The 12,880-nt window shown below is 41.9% G+C and overlaps 1 long non-coding RNA gene across 1 annotated transcript in view; it reads right to left on the bottom strand.

The window, feature by feature from the left end:
* Positions 1-10,562, bottom strand: part of LOC125711680 (uncharacterized) — a 39,984-nt gene extending 29,422 nt beyond the window's left edge. Inside the window, exon 1 of the long non-coding RNA XR_007383085.1 lies at positions 10,266-10,562. This is a non-coding gene — a long non-coding RNA (uncharacterized LOC125711680). The remainder of the gene's footprint in view (positions 1-10,265) is intronic.
* Between the last annotated feature and the right edge of the window lie 2,318 nt (positions 10,563-12,880).

Here is a 12,880-nt window from a genome sequence, read left to right as displayed (position 1 = left end):
GATTTCAAAATAAAATCATCGTCAACGACACTGCTTCAGATTCAGCTCTGCTTTTTAGAGTTACTTTTTTTTAACAAATTAAGAACAAAAAGAACCATTAAAAATCATACTAAAAAACGTCAGGATATAGTTATAAGCATTGTTAATCGTATAAAAACCAACATTAAACAATGAATACATTTTTAATGAAATAAAACGCATTCCACCGTAACTTTTAAGAAACAAACCGTGTTTAATTCACCGAAAACATGTAATTTAAGTGTGGAAAAATAACAATACTCATTTACTAAACTAAGAATGTTTTTTAGAAGGTTAAATTGTTTTGCTTTCTGTATGTAATGACATGCTAAGTCAGCATGCGTGGGCCGTGACAAAATAATAAATCATCCAAGCACAGGAAACATACCACCTTTAGCTAGCTTCCCTCCGAAAACATTACATTTAATATAATTCCAGTCTTTGTGCAGCATTTACAGCCCGCAAACAGGGTCAGTAAGGGAAAAAAAAACAGGCTGGTATGAACACGAGTATTAAGGTAAAAAGTAAACTGAGATACTGTCATATTGCCGGTTTTATATAAACCAGGTTTCTATAATACTACATTCCATCATGGTCTCACTGATATCAGGCTAAAAAAAAATAAAAAAATATATCACAGTACACTACGATAAAACTAGGATAAAGATACTGCATTTAAAAGTTGACAGAGTAACACGTGCAGATCACAGAAAGGGGGTTTCTTTCTTGCCCTATATATAAATATTTCCTTGACTTATAAAGTGTGATGGACAGCACCCCTCCCTACTGGACGAGATGAGCGGGTGGACGTTTTTACCTAGGACACGTGAGCAGATGGCGACGTAAAGTGAATGACATCAACTCCGAGAATGTGACCCATGGCCTGATTTACGTTCTCGGACCCCGGCGCTGGTCCCACTGCGACTGGGTATCACATGTCTGCTATCGTGTTGTTGAATGATGTCAACCCGCCCTCTTAGGCAGGGCGAGGCCGAAACTAACGCTTCCAGTGGAGTGCAGAACATAAAAAATATTATCATCATCATCATCATCACCATATATGCAGTGGAACAACAAGAAAAATATGCCCCTAATACATATTTGCGTGTTCAAAGTCACAAGACAAGAAACATTACGTTTATAAGCTAATTGTTAGTCACATATTTTCTACGTTGTGTTTTTCTTTGCAACACGGTCAATGAAAGCGTTTTTCCTCCACGCAGCCAGGAAATGTGATGCCATATGACCAGAGATTCAGTTCCCCTGCGTATGACCCCACTGCAAAACAGTCTTGAGACGATCACAAGACACAAACATCCTGCCAGGGGTGAACTGCTTCTGGGTCAGGCCTCCCACAAGTGCCCTGACAGCTCCAGTCTTTCTCCACGCGCAAAAACAAATGTGTGGCTGAATGGACCCATTTTGCCTTCTATGCACGCCTGGACCAGGTCGTGTCAACAGACCCCTGACCGAAATCTCCAGTGGTGATCCTCACTTTCGGCTCATTGCATTATGGTGAACGCTAGAGGTTATGGGTGGACGAAATATTGAATTTTAATTTCAACAATTACAAACAAAACAACTGAGATAAAATGATTATTGTGCCGCATTTCGTTTTGCAGTGACACTCCCATTTTGTCTTGCTATAAATCCAGCACCACCCTTTCCAACCCCTTTTCATTCGTTTCCGTTTCGTTTTTAAGTTCAATAAATGCATGACATTTCCAAAGTCAACGAGTAACCGTGTTAAACAATCGCAAACTCACTAATCGACCAAAATGGTCACGATTATGATTTTTGGCACAATCAAGCAGTCGTACTAGAGATTTGCCTCGAGTACTTAAAAAAAAAAATATGCTTGGGTTTATCAAGACTGCGACAGGTTTTTGTCCGCAACGCTATTTTTTTGTGAAAAAGACAAAGTTTGTTATTTGGCAGGCAAATTAAGAAATGTAGTTACACAAACAGACACAAATCTATTCATCCAAGACAAATACGCAAGATAAATTAATTTCAGTCCAACTACTGATATATGAAGTGATATAAAAGTGATATAAAAATCGCTTTGCTGGGCAAAGGTACAAATGTGGTTGGTTAGTGCGCAATTAAAAGTAAGGTGTGGCACGTACAATGTTTTTTTTGTTCACAGTGACTTTCCGTTACACATTGTACCAGGGGCTAAAACTGAAAACGAGGCTGAAAAAATCCCTCCGGAGTGTCTTTGTCAGGTATTTGACACACAATCTGCGTAAGAGCCCAAAACATGGTTAAAATCTGGACTGAATCACTCACAGACTGTAATTCGGACCCTCTAAGGGCCAAATAGATAAATTTGGCATCATTCTGCTGAGAAATTATATACATTAAAAACACAGTTTGGTTGACCTGTCTGACACCTGCATGTTACTGGCTGCCAGAAGTCTGTGCTGAAATCCATCAATCACTACTTGGGTCCTTTGCATGTCACCAATGAGATTTGCATCAATAGAAGTGGGTGGAGTAATAGGATGGTGTAACGGGAGAGCACTTGTGAATGGTCGTCAGTGTCTGGCAGACAACAAACCATTACAGAGACATAACTGGAAACGACTAACATCAAGGAGTAAGCTAGAGAAGATAAGATTTTATTATGTTATAATGTTATGATAGTATATAATATTATGCTTTGTACTGGCAAGTGAGGTAATTCCTTTGGAAGAACTGCAGTTCACACAGGATAAAAAGGACTGATTTTTCTTAAACTCTCAGAAAAATATTTTAAAGAGTAAACATTTTACTATTTTTGTTCAGCTCCCAAAAAAATAAAACAGTGCTTCGATATAATGCAGTATACTTGGGGTATAATTACATTTCTGCTTTGAATAATTAAAATTATTGAAATTATCTAGGTGGGTCAAAAAAGACTTCTGTTTAATAGAGTTTCCCAGTCTGGTCCTTGGGGGCACACAGACAGCCCATGTTTTTCAGGGAGCAAAAATGTGGACGGACTGTGGGCCCCTGAGGACTGCATTAAGAAATGCTGGTTTAATAGAAAGGGATGTGTCCATTACTAATGAACACATTCATGATCGTGATTTGGCTGTTAGAAAAACAGCCACTTTTCACCACCGACTGCTCCATGCAGAGGTACTTCAAAAAATCTCATAAAAGTAAAATCGCAGGAACATCATTCAACCACATGCTGTCTGTTGATTGTGGGGGGGGAGGGGGGGGGAAGGTTGCTTAAGGACAGGGTCATAAATACTCTCAGCACAACTTATTCGCTATTATTGCCAAACAACTCATGAGTTATACATTTTTTTAAAAAAATGGAGCCGTCAAGCTGGCTGGCATGAAAGACAATAAGGTTCAGTAACCAAGATCTTGCAGGGGGGGGGGAGCGGGCTGGATACAAATAAACTATGAAGACCTTGTTTCTGTCAGCAAAGTACACACAAATGCCAGGTCTTTACTGGTACCTGAAGAAACAGCAGGCAGGCACCATCCCAACTCAGAACTGAAGCCATGCACTCTCTCTCCTGACTGTCAACATGACCCACAATGTCCTGGGGAGTCCACCAAGTACCCAGTATCATACGTATTTTTAGTAGACACAACACCACCAGCACCGTAGCATCTAACGTCCAGATATTACCTGATATATGCTAGTAATCTGGCGATTTAACACTACTGATAAAAACCATGGCTTACCTATCTTTATAATCCTTTGTAAAACAGCCTACAGTACTAGCTTAACTAAAAGTTAAGGTTATTGCAAAAAGGATACATGAGTAATACAAGTAAACCCTACTTCATGGCTCTTGTTTCTTCTGTCATAGTGAAATGTAGACTTCTGAAGAAAATATATTACCCACCTGACAAATAAGAGGCACGTGCTCTAAATCCTAATACACTGAAACCCAGTGTAGAAATTTTTATCGAATTGGATTTCTTTATAATTTAGAAATATACATCCTCTGTTGTCTTAACTGAATGATCACTGTTTTTATCTAAGAAATCTGCTTTAGTTTTTGGGGAGATTATACTTTATCAACATGCAATCTTAAAGTTTTTTCTGTTTCCATAAAAATGCAAAACTGGGGTTAAAAAATAACCTTGAAACATTGTCTCCAGAAGGATTCTGGACCAGGAAATTAATTGCTAGCCCAACCCACAAAATTTAGTGCACAGACCCAACCAAAGCAGCACAATCATCTTAATGCCTGATTTGAGCAGACCTGTTGAAGCTGATTTTGGAAAGATTTTACACTTTGTTTCAAAAAAACTGCATGAGAAAGCATTTTAACGGACAAAGTTGCCAGCATTTTCCTAACCACGAAATAGAGGCTATACCATGAATCTCGGCGATTTGGCTAAAGATGACATTTATTTTTTATCTAAAAAAATAAGACGTATTGCCGCTCATCGTAAACGACGCAGTAAATCAAGTTTAAGCTGCTCGAATGTTACTTTTCATCCCTGCTACATCTTGGCATTACTCAAAAAAGATCATATTACATAAAAGGATTGGGGATTCTAGAAAAGTTCTTATTTATTATGCATGATGCAATGACAAACCATCATTTTTATACAGAAAAAAATAAAAAATAGCCCCACCAAAAAAATGACAATTTGAGGGCACAAAATTAGATGCGTGGACAAAAATTTCTAAAATATGGCCTTCATGCAATCTCAGTTCGCTGCAGATGTACACAACTGTCAATATACTTTCAAACTTATTATCAAAATATTTTCGGATAAGAAGCGTCAGCTTTACTCGCAGCAAATTGTTAAAATGCATTTTGTCTTTCATTGTCTTCTTGCAACGATTCAATTAATTTATGCATCAATATCCTGATTCTGGCTCACTGCTCTGTCAATTCTCAACAGTTATTTTTAGAGGAAGCCTGTGGGCAAGATTTATGCATGTAAACCAGCTGTTAGTTCTTTACTGGGGGGTGGGGGGGGGAACAGTGTTCAATCACAATTCATTCCAGAACCCAGCAAGTTGACGCCGAATCACTCATGATTATGGGGGGGGGGGGGGGGGAACAGCAATGCGACAGCAAAGTCGACCCGTCACACACAGCATGAAGTGGGCACCACCAAGACCTTACATTCATGCCAAAAGCTAAATCAAGAATACAAGCCAAAATGTTAAGGATCTCTGACAAGGTGCCTGACTGTAGCAATCTGAAATTGACAAAATACACACTTAAGCCAAAGTCTGTCTTGATTTAGGATAAAATAAAGCCCCGAAACGCTTCAGTTCTGACTGCCCAATGAGTGTCATGGATTGGGGTTATGTAAAAAAATGGAAAAGACTGCAGTCATCAGGATGACTTCCAAACCCTCGGCGTTAATTTACCGCGGCAACAAAACACACGCTGAACTTTCAAAGATCACCAGACAGCAGTGCAAACGGCCATAGGCTACGCATGCTGGGGATGCGGCAGCTTAGCATACAGGCCAATGAGAAATGAGGAGATTAAAAGCTCCAGAAATATCAACATTCGCGCATAATGGTCAGACAAACCAGAGCAGCGGCACCAGCTAAAAGTGGGCAAAGCAGAACGGGAATCATGAAGATCCTTCCAGAAAAGAAATAAAACCTCGGACAACAAACTCTAAGAACACGGGGAACAAACTGCTCGTAAAACCGACGGAAGCCATTAAAAAAAAAGTTGCATGAAGAAAAAAAAAAAACACCAGCAGGAGTCACTCGCAAACTCTAATGAAGTAGAGTTTACTTGCATTAGTCATATATCCTTTTTACATAATGCTCATTTCATATAGATGACATAAATTCACTCTTCCCTCTGAAACTCCTTAGACAAAGTGCCATCTTACTCATCAGGCCACATCGTCACACGGTGCGCCATTTCTTCCTTATGAGCGACGACGGCTTCTGAAACAACAATTCTGTCCACATAACTTCAAACCGTGATTCGGAGAAAATAGAGAGGAAGCTTCCCTTAGTCTGCAACCCTTCGCATTACCACACGCCAGGGACACGAGGAGTCGGTGAGACTGCCTCCCACCTCGGTCCAAACACCAGAGACGAAAGGAATTCCTTATGGAAAGACTTGCCAGGTTCCTGTAGGCCAATTTCAGATGCCTTGGCTGCACATGGACAGGTTAATTTGCGAAAAAAAAGAGAGAAAAAAAAATCTTGGAGGCCTCAAACGCTGGTCCTCATGCCAACTGGTTTCTTTACAAACTACACGCCTAACATGAACCCTTATGCCCTGGAACATCAGAACCATCTGTGACTCTAACTAAGCTAAGCTACAAGACTGGATGGGTCCTGGAAGGTACAATCTTTACCAGATGAGTTACCAATCTGCTCTCCCCACTGCCACCATTCCCTTGAACTGGTTCTTCCATCTTGTCCGTTACCTTTTCAGTGAAAACCTTGCATCACAGCTCAGAAACACCAGTAACGCTTCCAGGCCCAAACATACTCCCTACAGGACCCTCATTCAAGTGTCTTCTCCATTCACCCTCCCACGCTTCTTCCAAGTAGCAGTCCTATCATATTAAACTTGACATGTCAAAATCCACCCTTTTCCTCCCCTGCCTGTTAACTTTCCTCCCACAACCACTCAGTGTCTCTTGACTCCATCTCCTTATCCCTCTGCCAGGCACTTGACCTGTTCTCTTCCTCATCCCACAACTTTTCTTTCTTTTCCCTTCTTTATATAGCTGTGTATGCTTCTAGAACAGCGTTTCCCAACCTGGCTCTCAGGGACTCCCATGTTTTTGCTGTGGACTGTCTGGAGGGAGCTGAGAGGGAGCAAAAACGTGGACCGTCTGGAGGTCCCCGAGGACCAATTTTGGAAACACTATTCTAGGACATGACCAAAGAGAGCTTTGCATCTGCTGTCTTATACAGTCCTGAGCTGCATGTTGCTCCATAATCTTGGGACCAATGCCCTACTAATTCCAACCATCTGATCCGACCCATTCCAGGACGCTCCCAGAGTTCTCCCTTCGTGTCCCGGCAAAACTTATCCTTGAACGGGTTCGGCGAACCCTTTGATCTGCAACTCTGCTCCGATCCGCTGCAGTTCTGCTGTTTAAACACGTCTGCCTTGTTTATTCTCCATCCATATCCGCCACACTCCTCCCTTCTGGCAGAAGTTTTGATGCTTTTCGGAGTATGATTTATTTGTCAAGACTGCTTCGCCCCAAAAGCGGAAAGAGTTCCTTTGCTTAAATTTTATGCTCTTGGCTTTTCTTCTTTCCGTATCATTAACCTCACCAAGAGGTACGGAAAAAAAAAGCACAAAGTATGGCTGTGAGTTACATCCGTCAGCAACACTTCACGATATTTGCCATTTGCACAAGTTTTAGGGAGGCTGTTACCTTCGTCGCCTTGAAGTATTTATCCTTCTACACTGCATGAATCCTTCATTCACTATTCAGTATCTTCTTAGGCTAAGTCAACACCTCGCAATCTATATCAACAGCAGGCTCTCGCCATATCCTTCCATTCCATACAGGATACTGTGTTTTTGCACATCCGGGCAGATTGGGTATTCCTATCACATTAGACAATTTTTTTTGTTGTTGTTATTTTTTCATGGTCCACTTTGAAATTGTGGTTCTGAATCATCCACCTTGCAAACTGAATCTGGATCCTGTACTCAGCAAATAGCAAATTGTAAACAAAACAAACAAAAAAAATGTACCAAAAAATGTATAGAAATAAGAAAAACAAACGGCACCTTTTCTGAGGCGACCCAACATTATTTCAGAATTAAAAGCTTGTGTTAGACAAACTACCAGCATTCGCAGAAATATAACAAAGATTAAACAAAACAATGAAAATCACATGCAGATTTAAGCCCTACTTTTCTCATACATCACAGTAGCACGTGGCAACTAAGTCATAAAATCAAGGCACTACAGATAGAGAGAATATAATATTTAGTGCATCAGTAAACGGCTGTAAATCACGGTAACACTTTATTAGCTGTTACTTTGCTACCACCATTGGGCCCAAGTGTAAATATGGCTTAATACACAAAGCAGGGCTTTAAACAACCATTGGGCCTCACTCCTAATGTCATCTTCTGAATTACCCTGAAGGCTAATTCTGCCCTGGGGAGATGGATGTTTGTGGCATTCTCCTCACACAGGCCGTCTTGGTTCCTCCAGAGGTTCTCCGCTTGCGGTGTGGACCCGCCCAACCATCAATGGCACTAGCGGCTACATCTCCAGGAAAGACCACACCGAAAGCGGCAATCTGCTACCATCTCCGGAAGAGCCAGTGGAAAAATTATCTGAACAAATTTCTCCGTCAACATGCCAGAAAAAAAATGACTGTGCGTGTTTACGTGTTTAAGCTTCCCAGGGCTCTCCTCAATACTGCACCAGGACTGAAAAGCAAATTATACCGCAAAATTTCGGAAGAGAAAAAGATTTTAAATGGGTTTACTTCAAGATACTACTTAAATATGAAGAGCAAATGTGTCCAAACAACAACAAACTTCAAAAGCAAATCCAATTAAAAAAAAAAAAAACACTTTTGAAGAAATTAAAAAAAAAAAGTTCCAGAATTTCAATGTTTGTATTACATTTCCATATTTCCAACTATAGAGCCAAGATTAAAGTTTGTTTTAAGGGTCAGACCAAAAACAGACTATAAACAAGCCATTAACTAATTTTTCAGAATCTTTCACAAAAGAAATCGCAGACCGAAAGAGGCAGTTTGCAATCCAATTCACTAGCTATGGAACGTGAAATTTGTAGGAGATGATTTACGTTTTTCTCTTAGATACGCTTGACGGTAACTTGTGCCACTGTTGTGCCGTTTCTTTTTTTTTTATGCGAAAGATCTTCCTCCAGATTAAAGAAATTCTCTGAAATCTTAATTTATGAGGCGGAAGAGCAGCCGACACCTTTGGCACAATCTGGCCTCACAGATGTTATTCCTAAAGTGACACCGGCCAATTTGCCCGCGTGAATAACAGCGTAATGTCGGCGTGTGGCCAACGCCTCCACTGGAGCGTACAGGACCACTGTGACACTGCAGGAATGCCCACAAAGGGTCATATACAATTACAGATGATTCGCATTACAGGCAAGCGAACTCTACACATCCCAAAGCAGGATACCCAGTCAGGGATGAAATCAGAGGAAGTCCTGTCCCCTTTGTCCTGCCATCTAAAACCAAACAAAAGGAGTTTTCTCCTTCTCTTGACGGCTTGTTGAAGGACTTTCGGGGCCATCGCAATTAACATGGACATGAAACCGAGAGAACAGCTAAAACCATACTGCCCGAGCAGACGAGCACGTGTGTGTCCAAATGAGAATGACAGATATGCTTGAAGCCTTAAAAAGACAACATCCTGGTTGTAAATCAACACACGCAAGCGTTGCGGGCTGCGCTGATACACTTGCAAACGCAAACCGTTAGCAATCCTCATCCTCATTTTTACGAACTCGTAGCAACGTTACTTATTCCCCCTTGGGTCATAATTGCCTCTTTTTGAACCATTGGCAAACTGTGCCTTGCAAGCAAATGGATGCAAATCGGGTTTTGGTGCGGATGGAGGGACTGCGAGGCCGCGGGGTGGGAGGGATCTGCGGAGCACTGGCGCTCAGTCAAGGTTAGAAATGACCTCAGCGCTATCCATTAATGAAATGACAACTTCACTGAAAGAGAAGAATGAAATATCACAAAACGCTGGCTGGCCGTCGCAGTGCCGTTGCCGTTGCATGCTAATGCACTGCTGGGGGGGGGGGGGGGGGGGGGCTGTAATGAATTCCAACAATGACCAAAATAATAATAATAATAGTGGGGGGAGGTGGAGGAGAGAGAAAGAGCAGAAAACCAAAAGTACAGACGTACAATGCCTGGCATGCCAGCTACACACGCATTTATCAGCGACGACTGTATCCCAAAACGCGGCAACAAAAGGGGGTTTAGAGACGAATTAATGCAGATGAGGGAGAGCCCCTGAATTGCAATTTCTTTTTCTATGGCTCTGCCCTGGAAGAACCAAAAAAAGGAATCGCATCCAAAACCAGGGCGATACAGCCTGCCCATATTAAAGAGGAACAGTGACAGACTGAAGGGAGAGAGAGAGCGAGAAAGAGAGAAAGATGGAGGGAGAGAGAGCGCTTTGGCTTAGTGTAGTTTTCATAGCTTTTCCCAATTTGACAGCAGAATAATTAATAGATGATGCTAATCTATGTGGTAAAGAAAGCAATATGTTAAACAAAATTCATTACCGCATGATGTAAATGAGGTTTCTCACCAATGAAGGCAGTGATTGGCTGGGACGCGAAGCACACCGGGGCGGGATTGGCCGAGTGGTGGGCTCCTGGTAACGTTGCGGCCAGGCAACTGCACCGCCAGACAGCAGCTTGCCTCTTGTTTGTCGACTGAAGGGAATCTTGTTCAGCCCCAACTGCGTCTCCATGGAAGTGGCACCTTGAGAGTCTGCCCCCCCCCCCCCAACACCACCAGCACCACCACCCAGGTTCCCAGCGCAGCCCAGTGCAGGGATAGGGGCTGAAGTGAAAAGACCAGACTCTGGCATGAAGCCCAGACAGTACCCCCCCCAACTTTCTCCTGACTATAAAACAGAACTCGTTTAGGGCTGCTATTAAAAACCACCATTAACCGCTAAGTCAACGGACACCAGTTTGCGCTCAAACACGCCCCGCCCCCCCATTGCCTTTCTCAAGCTCTGACCAATTAAACGCTCATTTTCGTCAGCAGATGCACAATTTAGGAAAAGGTGCTCTTGATCAAAAATGTCTTCTTTGCAAAACTTAAGGGAGAAGTTCCTTGTGGCTTTTCTTGTTTCTCGTTAATGTGTTTTCCAAGCCCAGTTAGGCAGCCTGGGGGGAAAAAAAAAAATCTGTAAAATAATCTAATTTGCGTGACTGGTTATTTGCGATTCCTTATTTCTGGGGGACAGCAGTTAGCTGCCAGACTAACGTCACTAAACGAGACAGGTGTGGCACACACACACACATATCTTAAATCTGCATATCTTTCAAAGTTCAATAATTCTGACCCCATTGTGAAGCTGCATAAGTAGTGATATCAACTTTACCAAACAATGGAGCAGCTATGGTATCATCTACTTTATAAACCGCTGCTGCTGTGCTGTGTACCGAACCAGATGGCCAATCACTGCAGCGCTCACCGTAGCGATAACACAATAGATTCACCAGCCATACTGTGTCGCCCAGTTCCCTTATAATGGTTTAGTCCTGTTTACCGTTCACTAGACACAAAGAGTCGCCAGACAGTCGCGGGCAGAACGGCTGTCTCACATCCCGCTCGCGCTTCACTCGAGGAAGCCAAGACAAAATCTGTGGTAATTCCATTTTTTTTCCCTTAAAAAGATCGCTACGTCAACTCCTCGCGCATGCGCACTTGGTAAATATGCACGGTCGCACCCCACAATTTAAATATTCAAGTGACTCTTGTATGGTGACATGCAAGATGTAGAGTTTGAAAAAAAAAAACATTACAAAAAAGGAAGAGAGGCCTTTTCAAAGACTGCTGTGAATGAGCTTTTAGACAGGGATGCAAAGCAGGGTTGCTTTCTGAGGGTGGGAAACTAATTACAGTGTTATTTCTTATTTGATTTCTATTCTCTTGCTGTGTTTCCGTCACTCCCATCGGTAAGTATCACGAACAGCATTAACTGACTAGACTGAAAGTAATCACTCTTGTTGCCTGTTTGTCATGCAGTAACATAAAATTCTGTGCATCTGCAACAATACAGTTACAAGCTTTTTGTTAAACATTCATTTCAAATGGCACCGGGAACCAGTCATACAATCTATTAATCGCTTTGTTAATCTCACGCACTGACTGACAGACAGACAGACAAAAAAAACTCAAGAGAAACTAATCAGTTCCGAAGTCTGAACAAATGTGAATTTTGTTGCGGGGGGAAAACACGGTGCCCCATTAGATATTCATGACAGGATGGTTGTCACGCACAACTGAACGAGCAGGGCCGCAATTTAGCCTTAATTTAAACCTACCAAAGGATAAACGACAATGGACAAGCTGCGTCTTCTCATATTATGGGTTAGGACTTATGATAATGTTCAGAGGCTCAAACCCAGTGGCAGATCATTGATTCCGGACAAATTGAGGAACGTCATGTCAGGTGGCACTGGAGGTCCAGACAGTCAGACGACGAGATATTGCTTTACAAAGGTCTAGCTGTTATCAGCGGAGTGTGGCAGTCAACAATTGGATGCAGCCATGTTTAACAAATACATTCTGTCTGCACAGAGGCTGACCGACATAAAAGCTCACCGCAAGACAACAAACAGCAACAATCCCTTGGGGCACAAAAATCCGTCTGATACCCCTGGCTGCTGCCCAGAATTTAAAAGAATCTAATTTGTACTGTTTCAGTAAAAACTGCTGCAACCCTATATGCCATTCAAAATAAAGACCACCCATGCGATGAAGGTTCCTTTAAAAACGTTGAGGAATATCTCTAACGTTCACTAAACAAGCACAATAGTTTAGAAGAAAAAAACAGGCTCTTCAAAAAGGCCTGTGTCGCAGCACCTTTAATCTGGGAGATTAATTCGCTGCAACTCTAATACTTTGTAAGGGCTGTTATGCATCTCTTGTCATAACAACCAAATCCACTTGAAAAATTAATTAGCGCCGAAATTTACGTAAAAGGAAAACAACGCTACAGCACCCCCTACTGGGTATACAAACTACTACAATCAATTTCTTGGGGAAAAAAACAACTTTCCCAGTTAGCACTTCCCTTTACACTGCCTTAAGTACTCACCACTGTTTTTTCTCCTTCTCTCCCTTCTGAAGCACACCATTGATCATGGAGCATCCAATTATTGCTTAATACAAGGAAAACGACGT

The sequence above is a fragment of the Brienomyrus brachyistius genome, chromosome 17, assembly GCF_023856365.1.
Source record: "Brienomyrus brachyistius isolate T26 chromosome 17, BBRACH_0.4, whole genome shotgun sequence".
Classification (NCBI taxonomy): domain Eukaryota; kingdom Metazoa; phylum Chordata; class Actinopteri; order Osteoglossiformes; family Mormyridae; genus Brienomyrus; species Brienomyrus brachyistius.
The sequence above is the reverse complement of the archived record's forward strand: the minus strand, read 5'-3'. Positions and strand labels throughout refer to the sequence as shown.